Source organism: Rhipicephalus microplus, unplaced genomic scaffold (assembly GCF_043290135.1).
Source record: "Rhipicephalus microplus isolate Deutch F79 unplaced genomic scaffold, USDA_Rmic scaffold_21, whole genome shotgun sequence".
In the NCBI taxonomy this organism is placed as follows: Eukaryota; Metazoa; Arthropoda; class Arachnida; order Ixodida; family Ixodidae; genus Rhipicephalus; species Rhipicephalus microplus.
In genome coordinates this window covers 9,447,023-9,466,198 of record NW_027464594.1, presented here as the reverse complement: position 1 = coordinate 9,466,198, position 19,176 = coordinate 9,447,023, and the positions used below count along the sequence as shown (strand labels likewise).

At 45.5% G+C, this 19,176-nt stretch overlaps 1 protein-coding gene and 1 long non-coding RNA gene across 2 annotated transcripts in view; both read right to left on the bottom strand.

The window, feature by feature from the left end:
• LOC119179588 (uncharacterized) overlaps window positions 1-19,176 on the bottom strand; it is a 198,578-nt gene that overhangs the window by 151,959 nt on the left and 27,443 nt on the right. The window lies entirely within an intron of this gene.
• Window positions 102-1,195, bottom strand: LOC142785337 (uncharacterized). The gene is made up of 2 exons (XR_012888924.1): window positions 753-1,195; window positions 102-436 (listed from the first exon to the last, which is right to left on the bottom strand). It is a non-coding gene; the product is annotated as an uncharacterized LOC142785337 (long non-coding RNA).

Sequence of the window (19,176 nt, the reverse complement as noted above, 5' to 3'; positions counted from 1 at the left end):
TTTATAGAGGAGTGAGGACCAAACCAGGGTTATTAGGGTTTAAGTTGGGATCGAACCAGGGTCGCTTGCGTTGCGAGAGGATTTTCCACCACACGGACTCGTCTTTTTTTCAAGTATTTAATGAAGTATTTGCGTAATAAAGACAAAATAAAGCAGACAAAAGTACAATCAAATGGCGACAGTAAGTGCCCAAGCGTTACTCATAAACACTCAATGGCTAAACCAGCGTGAGTTCTTCACATCGAGAGCTCTTCACATCGTGTTATGCAAACAAGAAAGGGGTGAGGGTAAGCAGCTCTCTAAGGTAGAGTACCATTCCGGTCCAAAGTCTAGCTCGTCGTAAGTGTTTCTGAGGTGAATAGCCATTTGAATGAAGTGTGTGCTTGAAGAGGTGGTGGGCTCTGCATTGCGGTGTTGCCTTCGTGTCTTCAACAAGCTGTGCATATTCATGAAGAAAAACATATCATAAGGCACTTTATCAAGCGCTGCTGGTAGAAGATAACGTATTGTGTGAGACCTAATGACAAAACGTTTTTTTGTGCTCGCTGAAAGACATCTCAAAACAGTATGGCACTTCTGCAGATAACAAAGCAATGTTCAATCATTTCCGGCACATCACACAGACAGCAGTTAACAGACGGAATAAAAATACACTTTCTCTTTTAAACCATGTGTTTACCGCCAATGTTTCAGAGTGGAGATTTTAGAAGAATGCTTTTGAATTCAGTGGAATGTACATTTTGCGCACTCACCTCAACACATCGTCCCCTGGAAGATTGGATTACTGTGGGCGATACAACAGAGGTGGCAAGGGTGTGCTCAGTAGATCCTTATACAGCACCTCGCGCGATAGTGTGTAAAGGTATCATACAAAAAAAGCGAGGTTTAAGGAACTGAACTGCGAGGTAAACTTTCTGCATGAATCCCCACAAGCATGGGCGTTCGGAGAAGTTTGATAAAACAAACCTGGAAAGCAATGCACAAGTGAAGCCTGCAACAAAGAACGTATTACAGGATGGGCATTGTGTCGAAAAAAGAAAAAATCGTGACACTATTGGTTATAGACAAAGGTGTTTTGTTGCTAACCCACCCTCACTAACTATCTTGAATATATTATCATGACACACTGGCTCAAAAGTCGAAGACCATATGAAAGAGCGAAAATCCGGTGAAAGCATTGTATATAAAATCTTGCGCAATGAATAAGTTGCAACACATAGTAAAGCTTTGTTGCTAATCGACTTTCAACCTCCCTATCCCTATCGACTTTCAGCTCTCCCGAAGACTGAAAGTCGATAGGGAACAAATGTCTGAGCATGTCGTTCATGCTTAGGGACGCATTGCTTTTAGTAATGCGCACTGAATCTTAACGCATGAAATGGTGCACCGAGCTATGTTGCAGGAGTTCTTGTGTATTTAATCCCTGCAAAGTGGTATGGTGTGCTACCCCACAAGGCAAACCACGGAACTAAAGTTTTAAAGGCATTTAAAGGAGCTCCTGATACTACGCAAAACTTTTCAACGGTGTATACCACATCTTCGACACTTGACTTATCTGTGCAATGCAAAAGAATGTTACATCGTCTGCATAAGCTAATACTTTAACTTCGCTGCCTAATATACTGAAGCCACGAATGCAACTTGACTGCATTATGCTTAAGCACAAAGGTTCCAGATAAAGTGCAAATAGAAGAGGTGACATCTGGCATCGCAGTTTTACAGAAGAGCGAATAGAAAGAGGCTTCGAGAGTTGACCATAGACTATCAGACGAGTTGAGCATTTATTATAACAAAGTTTAATGCCTCTAAGAACAACTTTGCCAACATTGCCTTGTTCGAGAAGAGAAAGAAGGTAGGAATGACAAACACGATCAAAAGCTTTTGCAAGCTCTACCTGTAGCATTGAGAGATGTTTTTGAAAACCATGACATTATTGAAGCACCGTACGAGCGACATGTACATTGGTCTGTATGGGTCGACCCCTGATTCCACATGTCTGATCCGACCCAATAAAGACCGACGTAGTAAAATGCAACCCATTGGATAATAATTTTGCGAAAATTTTGTAGTCCACGTTTTACAGCAATATTGGTCTGTAGTCCTCGACGAAGCGATTTTTCTATTTGTCGGTTGTTTTCGGATCAACACAGTGTGACTTTTGCAAAAAGATTGTGGGAGTGTATCTATGTCCTAACATATTTGAAAAATATTCAGCGATATAGGAGCAAAAGTTTTCTTGGAAGCTTTCTAAAGTTAGCCTGATATGCCATCAGGACCAGGTGTTTTCAAGAAAGGCAAGTAGTCGATTGCCTGCTCGAATACCAGTATATTAATGGGTCCTATAATGACATCAGAATCATTTTCCTTGAAGACATTCACAAGAGAAACAAAACTGGCCTTGAGGGTGAACGTTAGGATCATCAGAGGGAGAGCTAAATAAACTTTATAGTACTTTTTGAACGCCAAAGTAATGTCTCTTGTATTTTTTATGAGCTCGCCGTTAGAGTACAAGTCTGGGATAACTTCAGAAATCGCATGGCGTTGTTCATCAAGTAAAGCTTGGCGCGTCGGTTGCTCAGAATTGAAGGTGCACTGGTACAGAGATCAAATACGTGCCCCTCGGTAGCAAGCCGCATCATATCTCTGTAGTTGGTACTCAATATTCTCACTTATTTCATGTACTTTCCCGGCATTTCGCATTCCAGCTCATAAAGATTGCAAAAAATTTTAAGTAGCATCTTTTCTTCATTCTTTCTATTGAAAGACCTAACAGTCCCAGTTTCTAAAGATACAGCACAAACTTCTTGTTTAAAAAGCTCCTAATCAGTGAAGATATGCAATCAATCAAAAGGATTGCCTCATTGCCATCTAAACACGAATAATGAATTCCTGATAACAGAGGAGCTTCGCATTCATTTTCCAAAGGGCCTACTGGGGATGGAATTGTTTGTGTCAATTTTCACCATTTTGTGCAATAAACAATCTGTGAGTGATAGAGCTTCGGTGCTACGGGACATTTTACGAGAGAGAGGAGTGATGAGGACATGTAAATCCAGTCAAGGCGAGCATGAGAACTACCGTGAACTCTTCTATATGCTGTTGCCCGATTCGACTAGTCCTGCAATATCTACAATACCGGATAAAAGCTCGCCATTCCTGTCTGTCTTTCCAGGAGGATTATTACGATCAATAGCTTCACATACACAGTTAAAATCTCCCAGGAGTACCCTGTACCTGTCGACCTCAATTAATTTACGCACTTTTTCAAATAAATCCAGTCGTTTCGGAATCTCATTGAACGCATATAGATTGATAATTCGCCATGGCGGTTCTTGTAACAAAAAGTCACAGCATATTTAACTGCTCTCTTCATCAACACTAGTGAAGAATGCTGAACAGGGTAAACTCTTTCTCAGAAACAACCAACAGCCCGCAGATAAACCTTTTACACGTGAGACACACACATTATACTCAAATAGAAAAGGCCGCATGTTCTTCTCGGTCTCTTTCTCGCTCTTGATCTTTGTTTTTTGAATGGCGACAAAGCCGAGACACTTTCGATTGATAAGTCTACGGAGCTCTGTCTGTTTCTGCGAAGACATAAGGCCGCGTACGTTAAAGGTATCTGCGTTAAAGGTAGCAAACATAAGTCGCTCAGTCTACGCCATGGTGACTACCTTATAATGCGCTTATTGTCCCACTCGATCAGTCCCAAGAGTTAGCGCTGAGGCTTCCTGTGAACCCCCACCATGCCTTTTAGATAGGGATCGGTGACACTTCTCTTTGGGCACGGACTTTCGGCGGCGACGGTGTGACAAACCAGTCACTGACACTGGGTCACTCCCTTTGCTTGAATCTGAGCTGTATACGATGCGCAACGCTTCGTTATTGCTGCATCCATAGAGATCTGCATATCATCTTCTGACACCGCACTATGATAAACAAGCTGCTGCGGAGGTGCAGCGCGAGCAGGTGAAGAACTCTCTGCGGGATCTAGCCCAGAGTCTCTGTAATTTACTGGCGGTTGTTTGGCACTTTTATGGGTCAGCACAACAGCACTCTCCATAGGAACTCCTACTTGGGCTTGGGGTTGTGCGGAGCCATTTTGGGTATTCTGCTTGCATGATTCACTCGACTCTTTGCACGACAGGTTTCAACTTTGTCAACAGTGAGTGTCTTTCTTTCCACTTCTGGATTCTTTGTGGTAGAGCCCGGGCATCTGGAATCGTCGGAGTGTGTGCCATATCGTCCAGAGCTTCGGTGGCAAACATATTATGCTCTTGTAGGCAAACATCTGGCTGATGTCTGCGCTGTCGCAGCTGGTTGGTGGATGTCATAACGCAATCCTCGTCCGAAGGACCAAAGCGTCGACAGTTGTCACAGTGAGAGTCCTGCAGTTTTGACGGATATGTCCAACCTTACTGCGCCAAAGACAAAGTGGTGGGTGGTTAATAATCAGGACAGGGCTTTGCACTGCGCAAACAACAATATTTAGAAAATATCAGCAACGCGAACTCTATCAGCATGGGATAAAACAACATCCCAATTTAGCGACCACATTTTTTTCCGTGTCCCCTACTTTCCAGCTTTCTGGTGATATTGTCTTAACCTTCCCAAAAGCTTGCAGTGCCTCGCAATCATAGGCGTCCTCCAAGTGCTCACGAAGCACAGAAGCTTCGACCTCATTTCTGTGGGCTGCGGGTCAATAACGAGGCATCAACGACTTTTTACGAAAAATTCGCTTCTTGTGACCAGCTTTGTTTTCGTCAGCGTTCACTTGCATGTGACCATCCAAACATGAGACATTTGAAGCTGACATATAGAGCTTCTTTCCTTCAAGTCAATGATGTCCCGAAGAGCATCTCTGAAATCTTGAACCCAGTAAGGGTGACCAGCTAAGTCCGCATGTAAAAACAGAGTCCACAACGTGCTTCCCGGTGGGGAGGCGAGGAAGTACGCATGGCAGTCTTGTTGCTGGCTGAAGCCTGAGCAGCACCTCGGCCCATAGCCGATAAATCTTTCAAAGCGGAGAACACGATGATAATGATGATCCTTGTTATTCTGGAGGCCTTCTTGTGGGGTCAAGACAAAGCAGCTGCGCTTTCCACGCTGATCCAGCTTATCACTTGACCACCAATATTGGCTCACTTCGACCCGTCCGCGACGACTGAAGTTCGCACAGACGCCAAGGGTCACGGCATCGGCGCCGTCCTCACTCAACACCAGAGGGAGGGGGAAAGCGCGTGTTCTGGCGTATGCCAACCACCTTTTTTCACCATATCTGCGAAACTATTCGATAACGGAGTGCGAGTGTCTAGCGTTGGTCTGGGTAAAGCGAAATTTCGCCCCTACTTGTATGGGCGGGAGTTTTCAGTTATTACGGAACACCACGCTCTGTGTTGGTTGTCGTCGCTTAAGGACCCATCTGGTCGCCTAGGTCGCTACGCTCTACGTCTTTAGGAGTATAATTTCGACGTAATTTATAAGGCTGGCAGGTTACACCAAAATGCCGATATTCTCTCACGTTGTTCGGTGAACCCTGCTAGCCTCGTCATCCATTTGAGTGATTCTTGTGTGCTCGCCATATCCGATTTGCGCGACACCGGCACGGAGAGCGCCGGAACACAACCCTCAAGACGGTCATTGAGCGAGTATCTTCAGGACATTCCGACCCTTCGCTCCGTCAAAATGTCCTTCACAACAAAGTTCTATAGCACCGCAGCATGAAGCCTGATGGCCCGGACCCGTTGATAGTTATTCCCCGACACCTGCGTGCCGCCATTCTTCAACATCTGCATGATGCTTTGACGGCAGGACACCTGGGTTTTTCACGCACCTATCACCGCGTGCAGCAACGGTTCTTTGGCCTGGCCTGTATAATTTTGTGCGCCGCTATGTCGCTGCTTGCGAGCGCTGCCAGCGTCGCAAAGGTCCTGCTCTCCGTACGACTGGCCTGCTGTAACTGATTAACATTCCCCTGAAATCATTCTTCCGCGTCGGCGTCGACTTGCTCGGACCTTTCCCAACGTCCGTGTCAGGTAACAAATGAATTGCTGTCGCAACTAACTATGCGACCAGATATGCTATAACTCGTGCCTTGCCAAGTAGCTTCGCTACAGACGTTGCAGACTTTCTACTGAATGACGTCATTCTGCGGCTTGAGGCTCCGCGCCAGCTTCTGGCGGATTGTGGCTGCTACTTCCTCGCAAAAGTTATCGACTAAATCCTCCGTAGCTGCTCTACCGAACATCGCCTTACTACTGCCTACCATCACCAGACTAACGTCCTCACAGAGAGCCTCAACCGCACTCTTACAGACATGTTGTCCATGTGCGTCTCTGCTGATCACCGTGACTGGGACGCAGTTCTCTTCTACGTTACGTTTGCGTACAATTCATCAAGGCATGACACCGCCGGCTATTCTCCGTTCTTTTCTCTGTACGGCCGCAACCCTGCCTTGCCAATCGATACACTCCTTCCTTCTAATACTACCAAACCAACGGTGTATGCACAGGACGTTGCTTCTCGAACCCACGTCGCTCGCCAAATCGCGCACACTAGGCTCACTGCTTCTCAGGTCTCACAAAAAGTCCGCTTCGATTAGTAGCACCACGACGTTGACTACCCTGCTGACTTTCTCGTCCTACTTTGTGCTGTTATGCCTGCGAGTCTACAGCGAACGTCCATGCCTCTGAAAAACACAATCTGTGTCAAGGCCAGCCCGCGAGCCCGCATGACGCGAGAACCTCAACGGCGTCATCACGCGGCGGTGCCTCTCTGCCGCGCACGCACAGTGAGTCACCTCAGCCAGCGAGCCCGTCGAGCAAGCAATCAGCGCTTTCCTGTCTGGCGAGTCTGACGCAATGCGTGGCGACGTCACTCGTCCTTGGGTAAAGCCACGTGCAGCAAAGCGGCTGCGCATTCGATGAGAATGACGCGGCCTAGCGGCGTCCCCATTGGAAGATTCTGATCTCACGACCAGCGGCGCTTCTGGTTGGACATTTGGTTACTGAAAGAATCCACCCGGTGCATAAAAAAAGCCCTACAGCTCGTCGCGAGCTGTAGACCTATGTGTTAGAGAGGAGAGCTGGGCTCTTCGGGTCGCTAAGCTGTCGGCCCCGGTGCCGAATTTGTAACGCCTCTGTATATTTGCTGTACATAAACCTTGTTTAAAACTCACCGTCTCGTCCGCTCGTCTATCAGCTCTGCGCAGAAGCAGTCGTGAGCTGAGAAAGCTACGCTACCAAACGGCTCGTGACCTTCCCGGCCGATTTCGAAGCAGTGGCGCCTTCGGAACCGTGTTGGCATCGCCGTCTTTCGAAACAGTGGTTGCAGCGGTGAGATTCGTGGCGCCCTTCGTAACGTCGTGGGAGGCGCGCTTCGCAACAGTGGTTGGCATCTGCGGGATCGGCCGACGTCAGTGACATCGATGCGGTGAGTGCCTCATGTTTTTCCCTCAGTTCACCAGACTACTCTAGCTCAGGTTATAGTAGTTTAGAGAAGGGCTGTGTGAAGCATTAGAGTGAGCTTTGATTGTTTCAAGCAAAGTCGAAGTGCTGTGAAACCAAAGGTAATGCGGACGGGGTAAACACGGGAGTGTTAAAAATTGCTTGCGCGTTTTGCTAGTAGACTTATAGTGGGTACGGCAAGTAAATTCTTAACAGAGGCAAACAGCAAGAGGCTAGTGTGAACGATGGAGAACCTTAAAGTAAAGGAACTCATCGAAATTTGCGAGGAACTCGGCATTACTTTGGGCCATGCGAAACGAAAGCAAGCGATCCTTGAGATCGTTGAGAATAAAGGAGTGTCGGCTGAGGAAGTCGATGAGGCCTGGGAGGGTATAAAGCACGCCACGAGGAGGCTGAAAGGCGAGAAGTAGAAGCTCGCAAACGTGAAGAAGCTGAAAGGTGCGAAGTTCGCGAACGTGAAGAAGCTGAAAGGCGAGAAGTTTGCGAACGTGAAGAAGCTGAAAGGCGCGAACGTCGCGAGCGCGAGGAGGCTGAGAGACAGGTACGCCTCGAGTTGAAACGAATAGAATTGGCAATCCTACAGTGTTCGCAGGCGCCTAGCGTAGCTTCTCCGACGATCCAGGTCAGCGGTTATAGAATTCGGGACCAACTGCCACCGTTCGTAGTAGGCGAGGACACGGCGAAGTACCTCGTCAAGTTTGAACACGTCTGTGAGCGAAATGCTTTAGAGCGGTCTCTTTGGGCGCAGAACCCGTTAGCTCTTCTTCCCGGCGAAGTGTCCGCCACAATAACTTGCTTGTCGAGGGAAGCGTTTGAGTGCTATGACGAGGTTAAGAAAGTGTTCTTGAGACGTTATAAGTTGTCACCCGAGGCTTTCAGGCAAAGGTTCCGGTATGTTAAAAAGGGAATGAGTCACACGTTGTCTTCGTGTTTCGTCTCAAAGCCAATTTAATTGAATGACTCAAGGACCAAGGTGTTTATGACGACCGCGATAAAGTGGTAGAATGCATTGCATTGGAGCAATTCTACCGCTGCATCGAGGAGGATGTCAAACTTTGGCTGCAGGACGAACTTTGTGAAGTAATGCTAAACAAGGCAGCAGAGTTAGCTTAGCAGTATTGCACTCGCCGAAAGTTGCATAGCAGGGCAGTGCGCGTTGAAAAGAATGAAAGGAGAGAGAGCTTTTCAAAGAAACCTGATCAACGGGAACCCGCTCTACAGCGTAATTTCAAGAAGGACCCGTCTTTTACGAAGGACACTGTAGGGGAAGGGCAAACAGAAGCGGAGAAATAGAGTGAGGTTCCCAAACACCGCACTGATACCACACGGGCATTTGAATCACGAAAGCCGCTTATCTGCTACAACTGAAAAAGGAAGGGCACATCACGATAAACTGTAAGCAAATGTTTGCTTTTGCAACATTCCGAGAATCGGAAAATAACATGCGGTTGTTAGAGCCGTATCTCCAAGAAATTAGTGTCATTGGGAAAACGTGTCGAGCACTTAGAGACTCAGCGGCAACGTGGGAATTGTCCATTATTCATTGGTGTCTCCGGATGAATTTACAGGTGAATGCGCGTGGATCAGGCAAGTCGCCAAGGAGCAGAGTGCTTGCTTACCAATCGCTATGGTTGTTATTGAAGGCGCGTTTGGTAAGCTTCGCCCCGAAGTGGCTGTGTCTGCTGCGCTTCCCGATCGTTTTCCGTATCTTTCCTCTAAGAACTCAGGGCAGCTTCTCAAAGAGCAGGGTAAATCGTTCTTCCCCAACTCAGCGTACATGGCCCTCACGCGATCGCAAGCGTGGAAGCTTTCGCGGGAGCTTGATCTTGTTCAATGCGGTGAACTCTCAAGGGAACTTGTCGCCGGGTTGACGGGACCTCAGAGAGGAAATTTTCCGCGTGAGTCATGTGAGCAATCACTCGAGCAGCCCGTCGCCGAAGCGACCGACGCGGTTTACGTAGCAGGGGGAGAAGACATGGTGCCATTGAGGCAGAGCGAAAGGGGTGCAAAGCTCTCGCCTGTAGCGAAAAGTTGAAGTAAGCTGTCGAGGGTTGATCGAGAAACGCTCATTCAAGAGCAGCGTGAGGACCTCTCGAATAAAGCGCTAATGGAAAGCGTAAACTTGGGAAAAAGAAAAAAAATGTTTCTTTTTTTGAGAAAGCAGGGCTCCTGTATCGGAGCTACACAAATGCGCAAGGTCGCATGTATGAGCAGTTCTTGGGGCCACAAAAGTATCGTCGCCAACTATTGGAACTGACACATGAAAACGCGTGGGCCGGGCATCTCGGCATAAAAAAGAGCATGGCTAGAGTTTCTCTTGAGTTTTATTGGCCGAAATGCTGGAAGGATATCGAAGACTTTGTACGCTTATGCGACACTTGTCAGAGAGCGGGGAAATCTGCGGACAAGTGGAAGGCACCCATGAAGCTTTTTTATACGAACTATGAAGGGAAATGAGGAAAGCGGCCGAAAAAAGTTTACCACAGTAACTTGAGGAAACCATACGTTCAACGTCAAGCGGTAGTAAATCTGCTGTTGAATGCTTTAGAGGAAGAAGGACCAAAAATTTTGAGTCCTAGTGATGTAATTGAAAGGGGATGGGAGGTAATCTTGGAGCAGTTGAACCTAGAGCCTAGGTTAAGTGAAGTCCACAAGGAGGACTTGAGAAGGATTGTTTTCGAGTTTGAAGACGTGTTTTCGGACCGTTCTAGAAACACGACTGTGATTGAACACGATATCGAGCTAGCTGGTAAGGAGCCAATCCGTAGCAAGCCGTATAGTTGTTCCACTGTGCAACGTCGCAAGTATAAGCAGCTGTATGTACCGCCTAGGTATCGTCGCCTCAAAGTGGCCGGTTACTGAGGTGGAGCATGATACTCCAACAGCACAACTTTGACGTTGGCTACAAAAAAGAAAAGCTAAATGCTATTGCAGACGCATTGAGCCGCGTGTTTAGTTAGTACTTTCTCCACCTTTGGGTTTCTCGCTGGCACATCGGGGCAAAATTTTGTCCTCATCACGGCCTTAGATGGCCGCTCTCGTTCAGAATGAGCTCAAGGAGCAAACTTTATGTTCTCGTCTATTTTGTTGCGTTGTTGTACGTGTAAAAAAATTGAGTTCCTATTTTAAGAGTCTTGTGTCCCACATGTGCCTCTTGATGTAGAAGGAACGAAATTCCGATAGACACGTAGCTAGGTATTTGTTCTAATATATTTTGTCTGGTGTTCGTTCGGGTGACTGAGGGTACTTGCTTGTGTCGTGTGTTGTCTGCTGTCGAACCGTTCTTGACAAGTTGCAGAACCATCGACAAGTCTGAGACCAAAGATCGTCAGAAGAGACGAGCGAAGCTGGTCGACAAGTTGTGGCGAGAAACCAGTGGAGCTGGGATCCGTCCTCAAGAATGGGATGTGTTCCCGGAACAAAGTCTGGAGCAACATTCTCCCCATGGCCCTCGAGGCGAACCTGGAGGGACCTGGCGAACGAGCACGCCTGACATCCGAGCCACGTGGAAGCAGCTCATCTTTCTGGCGCATTGTCTGGCGGCGGAGGTGCTGTGATGCCCGTGAGTCCCCAGCGAACGTCCATGCCTCTGAAAAAAGCAATCTGTGTCAAGGCAAGCCCGCGAGCCCGCCTGACGCGAAATACTCAACGGCGTCATCACGCGGCGGTGCCTCTCGGTTGTGCACGAACAGTGAATCACCTCAGCCAGCGAGCCCGTCGAGCAAGCAATCGGCGCCTGCCTGTCTGGCGAGTCTGACACAATGCGTGGCGACGTCACTCGTCCTTGGGTGCAGCCACGTGCAGCGCGGCGGCTCCGCATTCAATGAGAATGACGCGGCCCAGCGGCGACCCCATTGGAGGATTCTGACCTCGCGACCAGCGGCGCTTTAACACTGCCAAAACGCTACTACACTGCCAGTCCTAACTGACTTAGCGGCGCCGTGATATTACCAGGCAGTGGGCATGGCTCCGCCCCGTCGTGGACGCATCGACGAAGAAGCGGATTTGGTGCGCGAGATCCAAGCAGCCCTGAGGGGTCATACCTGCGTGTAAATATTGCAAATACAGTTCTTTCTCTCTTCCGTGTATTTCTAATTCCCGTAACAATATATATATATATATATATATATATATATATATATATATATATATATATATATATATATATATATATATGACGTAAAGAGGTAGCGACGGTTGGTAGAAGCCGAAGAGGAAGAAGAGAGAACAGAATAAACCGAGCGTATGAGCCAGGCCACGTCTCCCATTCATCATAGAGTCACATATATAAATAAATATATATATATATATATATATATATATATATATATATATATATATATATATATATATATATATATATATATATATATATATATATATATATATAAAGGAACTTTAACATGTCAATTGCTTTCTTTCAAATATGAAGTCAATACCACAGAGCAGACGTCCCTGTGGCTATAACCAATTTTAATGCTGCCAATCAATTAATTACTGCCACATTTCGCTCTAATTCTCATTTTTCAAATGGAGCTACCAGGTATCTTTTAAAGCGATAAGAATATCGGCTACAGAATAAAAAGAAATGGTCTATTGTTTCCATTTATTTGCAAACCTGACATAAAGGTGACGCGTTTAGACCAACCTAATGTAAGTAATAATTTAGTTGTGAAATTCTACAGCGCAATCTGGTATAATTAACTTCGAATTCCCGTGTTTTGCACCACTGTCTATTCCAGCAGCACCTTAGATGTGCGAAATGTCGAAATTTATCCAATGAGTAGGATTTGAATTCATGCAAGCACAGGTTTCTAAACCTTATTGCTGTCGCGTAGCCGTATCAGGCAAAATCGGGATAAGGAAACCGCTAATAGATACTGTGGTTAGTGCGTCCGCCATTTCATTGAGATATGTGCCACAATGGCCTGGTACTCACCACAGCTGAAGTTTTTGCAAGTTTGTCGGTATGAGTTGTCGAAATATATGCATAAATGTTAAGTTGGCTCCCGAAGACAGAGCCGCACATACTGAAAAAGATTCTGTAATTACGACTGCTTCTGATTCGCCAGAAGGAAGTTCCCGTTGTGCCAGTACAACAGGAAATAATTCTGCTATCAATATTGGTGTGTAATCTGGAAGTCTATCTGAAAAGGACAAAAACGCCACCATTCAGAACGTCGTCTTCGCCTTTCTCATAGCGACGCCTCTTCTTGTGAAAACAGTGAAAAGAACTTCCTCTGCTTGAAAATGCGCTGAAAGTATCTTTCAGTCTTCACAAACACACGCCTCCTGCGTATATGTTTCACATTGCAAAATGAAATATTGCAGTATTAATGTATAGTCAAGCGTCCATTGCCAGAAGGCATCAGAAGACATTAGCATAATGGCTCCTTGGTTGAATGCCAATACCCCACTACGAAAGTTAGACATGCTACTGCGCCTATTTTTTTAGGGCCACGTAGTGGGTGCATAGTAAATTCGAACAGGTTTCATGCACTAAGTGTTCGAAGTACGCACTACGGACAAGATTTCGCTATCGAGTTGAAATCCTAAAGGCGAGCTTAAGGGTCACTAATTTTTTCTTGAATTTGTTTTTTTGGACGTTCACGTGTACATCGTAAGATTCATTCATACACGTATTGTGCTCATGGCGGCGGCTATCTTCATTGCATTACAATTTTGTTTATTCACAGGCGTTCACAAGTGCGTCGTAAGATCCATTCACATACGTAATGTGCTGATGACTGCGAGTATCTTTGTGGCACTTATTTCCCCTCTTCGTTGAAATAATTGAGCAGGTGAAAGGGAACTACACATTACTCGTCTTCTTTTACGTTCTCAAAAACTGATAGCACTAGTAATTGCCCACGTAGCAGCTACCACGACGTCGGAAAAATATAAATTTTTAATGGTATTTTGAAGAATAGAATTTTATCCGCAACGGAATTCCTAAGTGATTCAGCAGAAACTCAATTAAAATTTTTGGAGATTTTTCGCGTTACTCCTCATTTATTTATGTCATGTTGACGCCTTGTGGGAGGTGAATCAAGTTAATGGAGTGGTAAGTAGGTGTATTATTACAAGGGGCGTTGGCTGAAGTACAGCAAAAGACAGTGTCATACTTAGATGCCGGATCACTAGGCAGTAATTATGCGTTTTATGCTCCAAAAATAGGCAGGCTTGACACTGTTTGCGACCACTAAAATCATAAAGATAGACGCAATAAATTTTTACAAAATACACTTTTTAACAAAATACGCATGGCATCTGTGTGTGTGACAGGAACTCAAAAAAAATGCTTTAGGCGATGGTAATACAAAGGTGCCAATAGTCCTCCGTTTTTTTCCCCTGTGTTTACAGAATTTCGTTTCTTCATTTCTTATTTATCATGGTGAGTTAAGTGTCCACCATCAAACAAACACTCTCCGGGGTCTCTTTCTTCTCGACTTGGCTAAGAATAACAGCACGCGAGCAAACAGCTAGAGCGCTTAAAGGCCACAAGGGTCTTTTCGCCCCCTATTAGCTTGGTTGAACGGCACAGGGTCAATTTTGCTTCTGTGAACACCTCGAATGGCCTTTCACCAGGTTCGATCGATTCGGGCAGCCAAAAGGAATGCATTTACTGGGTGCTCGTGACCTCATCTGTTAATATTTGCAGTGCTACGCACCCCGGAAAAAATTAAACTGTTAGACTGAACGCCGTTTGACCTTCATAATATAGGTCGCGTGCGGAAGCATGGTGTAGGTGACGTGTACAACGAGGAATGGTTATGCGTACAGCGAAGTAGTACGTGACACTGCAAGAATTATTGAAGGCAACGTTTTGAATTTGTGCAATCTGTTGGCTAAATAGAAGTGTGTGGGTTTACAGAAATAATAAACCATCTAAAGGAATTATATGTGCTTTATGCCGGGGTCAGCACTCGCAACACTTAGCGTCTGTTTATTGGACCATGCCTTGTGCATCGAGGTAAGCTGTGTATCGTGTTAAAGATACATGATCGATGCCAGCCTCTTCGAACGTGGGAGCACAGGGTGATCCATCTCATAGAAACAGGCAGCACAATACTGACAATGTTAAAGCGATAGAACACCGCTCGCGTGCACGGCCTGCGATGGGCATGTCTTGCGAATGTAATCTTGCGTGCTGATGAGGTGTGGATGCATCTGCATCATGTGATCTTCAGGCTACGTGTTGTTCCGTTACCGAAGAGAACAGGTAAAAAATTGGGTTTGCAATGTCTACATCGGGTGAGTAGCAAAGGTTTCAAGTTCACGTCCTCCATCATGCTTTCGCGGCTTCTAATGATCCTTTCAAAAAAAAAAAAAAAAAGAGAAACGCCAACCCTGCGCAGAACGCGCAGTTCCGTCACAGCGACAGGTGGAAAAGTGGCCTTACACAGCCTCTTCTTTAACATTCTTCAAAAAGTTGTTGCAAGCACACTTCCAAGATACCCACAACACACAAAATTTACAATTTGTTCGCAAGGGCGAAGCAATGAATGTGATAACAATAACTGGAAAATGTAACGCTAAAAACAGCTATCAGATTGAAACGTGCAGCATGCTGCTCATCACAAATGACGCATAAAAACAACATACACAAGACGAGAGCTAACCAAAAACGTTTACAACTCGACATGTAACGTGTTTCTTTTTAACAAAAACGATGCACGAAGCGTTATCACAGGTACAGATATGAGTGCGAACTAACAAGTGTCCCAGTTGTTGCTTCGGTGTTTTTGAAAAGCGCACTCTTTTCACAAACGGGGCTTGCCCAGTGAGCCAAGTTGACCTTTGTGGCCCGGGCAGCTAACGCAATCATTCTAGTGCAAGGCCAAGGCACACGATTCTCCCCACCGAAGGATAAGCACGAGAGCACAAGCACCTCACCCCCCACTCCCATTCCCCTGCGTGGGGCAAAGTACGCGTGGGAGATAAGCGCGCGCTGGCGCATCGCGACGAGCTAAGTGCCAAGCGTGGGCGGCTTTTAAAGGCGATAATCTTTCTTGGGGACTTTCGACGCAAAAATTTTAACCTGTCTGTCAGTACTTTTCTCTGTTTGTCCGTGATAAGTTTTTTGAAAGTAGCACACAAATAGCAATTATTGCGCATATCAGAGGCACCATAACAACACGGTAATGTTTTGTATGTGTCCTTCTTCTAGAGAAGGCACACAGAAGTAATTCTAAGGGCAGTAGCGTTTATCACACTGCACTGACAGAGCAACGTGATGCTTAAAAAGGCAAGTGTTTACAACGCTTCGCAAATACATAACGGTGGTGGCGCTTGCCCGTCGCTTTGCGTTCTCCTCCTTATCTTTTTGTGTTGTACTCATCCTCTCCAAATGCAACACTATCGTCTTTCGATGACATTTGCGGTGGAACATGCGGATACGGGCCCAATTTTTTTTTTAGTTTTTCTATATATAGAGGCGCATACATACATGGCTCATGACGGCCGTTTTGGCAACGGTAAAAACCAACCGAGACTGTCCATATACATGCTATCGCAATAAATGAACGCGTTGAAGGCAGGCATTCACAATGCCACCCTTCGTCATTCTTCGGAAAAGTGTGGTGCCCATTGCACACATGCAACAAGCTGTGCAGTTTTTTTTCGTGCTGTGGCTGAGCATGAAGAAAAATTATGCCAGAACATTTTTCTTCCCCACAATAACTCACACTGGGTAAGGACATCAGTTATTAGGTGTACCAAATCAAGCTTTTGTAAAAGGTTCGAGCATTCGACGACTCCCTCTTTGTGGGATTCGCAGTGTGTAACACCTATTTGTTCGCTTGGTGTGCTACAATGCTTTATTTAGGATAAAAACGCAACTTCTTTCTCGACATGAATCTGCATAAAGCCAGTTTCAAAGGAGTTCCAAGCCCCGATGTGGCTCAGCGGCAGATTGCTAGAAAGCACGCTGGAGATCTCGGTTCGAATTTTGTTGGTATAGATTGATTGATTGTTATGCGGCGTTCAACGTTCCAACACCACCATATTATAAGATATGCCATAGTGGAGGGCTCCGGAAATTTCGACCACCTAGGGTTCTTAAGCGTGCACCCAGATCTGAGCCCACGGGCCTGCAGCACTTTTGCCTCCACCGAAAATGCATCTCCTGCAGCCGAGATACGATCGCGCGACTTGCGGATCAGCAACCGAGTATCCTATCCACTAGATCACCGTGGCTGAGCCAAATCTCATTGTGTTCTTAGTGTTTTCAAATTACTGAGTTAGTTTTTATTATTTATTGCGATAGTGGCTACGCGCGGCGGCGGACAACTACGGCGCTTGCGTGAACCGTGTAGCCAGCTTTCGCTGTCAAAGTTCTAGTTGTACACAGTATTTGATGAGCACTGTAAACTTTGTCATGACCCATTGAAGCACTGTTTAAGAATTAAATGACAAACGAAACAAAAAACACGTGGACATCTGGTTTTTATCTACACTCTATTTTCGCCCGATGACATTCCGCGGTTTCGTGTTCATTCTTCATTGTATTCCACCTGCACAAAAGTGCATTTTGTTCCCTACGCATGCAAGCAGACGCCAGAAAGATGCCGAGCTGATGATGTGACACGAATTAGTACATGTGTAGAAACTACTAGGCTTTCTTTTTTGTAAGAGGCTTTGTAGTCTGACAGTGCTGAATATGACTCATGAGATGACGCATACGTTGCACCCCTTAGTGCCCTGAAATCTGACTTTTTTTCTGGTAGTAGGAATACCACTCACCAACTGTACCGGAAACCAATATTTGAGGCTAAATAGCATTTCTATATGAACCAATTGTTAAAATATGTATTTGTAGGCACCTGTAAAACTTTAGGTACAAGAGTCAAAAATGGCTATTTATAGACACAAAGAACATTCTAAAAGCTCTTCTTGACCTCCAATTCATGTTCACATATCAAAGTTTCACAATAGGAGCGCAAGATACAATTAGGCACATGCCTATAATCTGACCTTCAGTCATAACTGCTCCCTCGAAGAAAATTCGCTACAGCTGAATGTGTTCAAGGTGCTAGACAAACTTCAAATAACATTTCACTTGTGTTTTTTGTGTGAGGCAACGCTCTCAAAAAAAAGGGAATCACTCAAGTTGAATGCTGTATGTACGTAGCAGGCTGACTACATGTCATTTTCGGTGAGTGACGGGGAAATTGTCAAAAGCAGGTTCCCATCGAAATCGTCCATAAGAAGGGAACTGCAGTTTTTTGTACGCAGTGTTTAGTTCTGCAGTGTTCGAAACTCAGCTGCTACTTCACTAACGTGAGGTCGCAGCTTCGTATCAAGACAATGTCCTCAAACACGTGCTCCTCCACTCCAGAAGAGTTTCATTTTGTCAGCACGCGTTTTGCACTAGTGCTGTTTTCAGAACTCGTGCACTGTCTACAAAATTCTCGCAAAAAGCTTCCCCAAGACAGTACAGCAACCGCAAGGGGCAAATACAGGTGACTTTTACCCACAGGCTTCCTTCCCACAGATGGTTCTCTTCATAGTGAGTCCTAGGATGCGCTGTGTGAAGACAGGTATCGCTAGTATATGGTGGCAGAAGACGGAGCTCGCAGCAACCCTTCCATCAGCACAAGCAGCACTCTATGGTGATTTCGCTTGTGTTTTTAAAGAAGACTTTGTCTGCGGAGTGGCGTGACTTATACGTATGAGACAAATTGCGTCCTACGTCACACTCGAGCTTTACGAAACTGTTTTTATTAGAAATCAATCCATCAGCACTGTCATGAGCCTTCAGTGTGTGCGGTTGTTGTGGTAGTATCATCGCGATTCAAGTGAATCAAGTAGTTGGTATGTGAGCATGTTTTTTTTCACAGCGTGAGCTGGTGTGGTAAGATTTACTGAAGGGTACCAAATATCGGCATGAGCTCTAATATGCTCCGGTCTACGCGCCCTAAAAGAATGTACGAAACAGTGAAACAGATCGCTGAACGAGTTGGTATGTATGTGTTTTGCGATACACATACTATGTTCTAACATAGAGATAAACTAGCGCGTGTACTTCGGAAGCCTTTCATAAAAGTAGGTGCACAAACAGATATTTTAGTCAACCTTTGGTGGCTGTATCAGCTAGGGAATGCACATCCCTAAATTCTATTTACCCACTTCTTTTTATGCTTGCCTTTCATATGATTTGCACATGCGCTGTGCTGGTTTTCATGTACTTATTAGTTTTGTTCCTTTCAAACATAAACTATTATATTCGAGAATTAGTGCTCCTCTGTCCCTTTCTTGTCTTGTTTTTTTTGTGCACGCTAAAAAAAGTTAGACCTTGTACTATGGGGGTCTGCACTGAACAAAACCTGAAGATAAAATTCAAAACACTCGAGCACAATAAAGAAGTTTAACAAACAGTTTACAAATGTCCGCATCAGCCAAGCGGTCAGTGGACCTCAAGGAAAGCACAAGCTCAATCGTCTGGCGTGTGAAGTCAGAAAAGGGAGCTACCGTAGCCAACCTTCACCGCTCGAATTTTGCTCTTTGCCTCTATTTGATGACCTCACCAGTGACATCATGAAATAAATGGCATGGTTGTTATTTATTTTCAAAAGGATGCCAGGCAGCTGCCAGTAGTAAAACTGGTGCTGCCGCGATAAATAAGCACATGCGCATATCAGCATATATAAGCAGTTACAACCCCCTGGTAAAGCCGCCTTTTTTTTAACCTGCACACGCAAGCCAG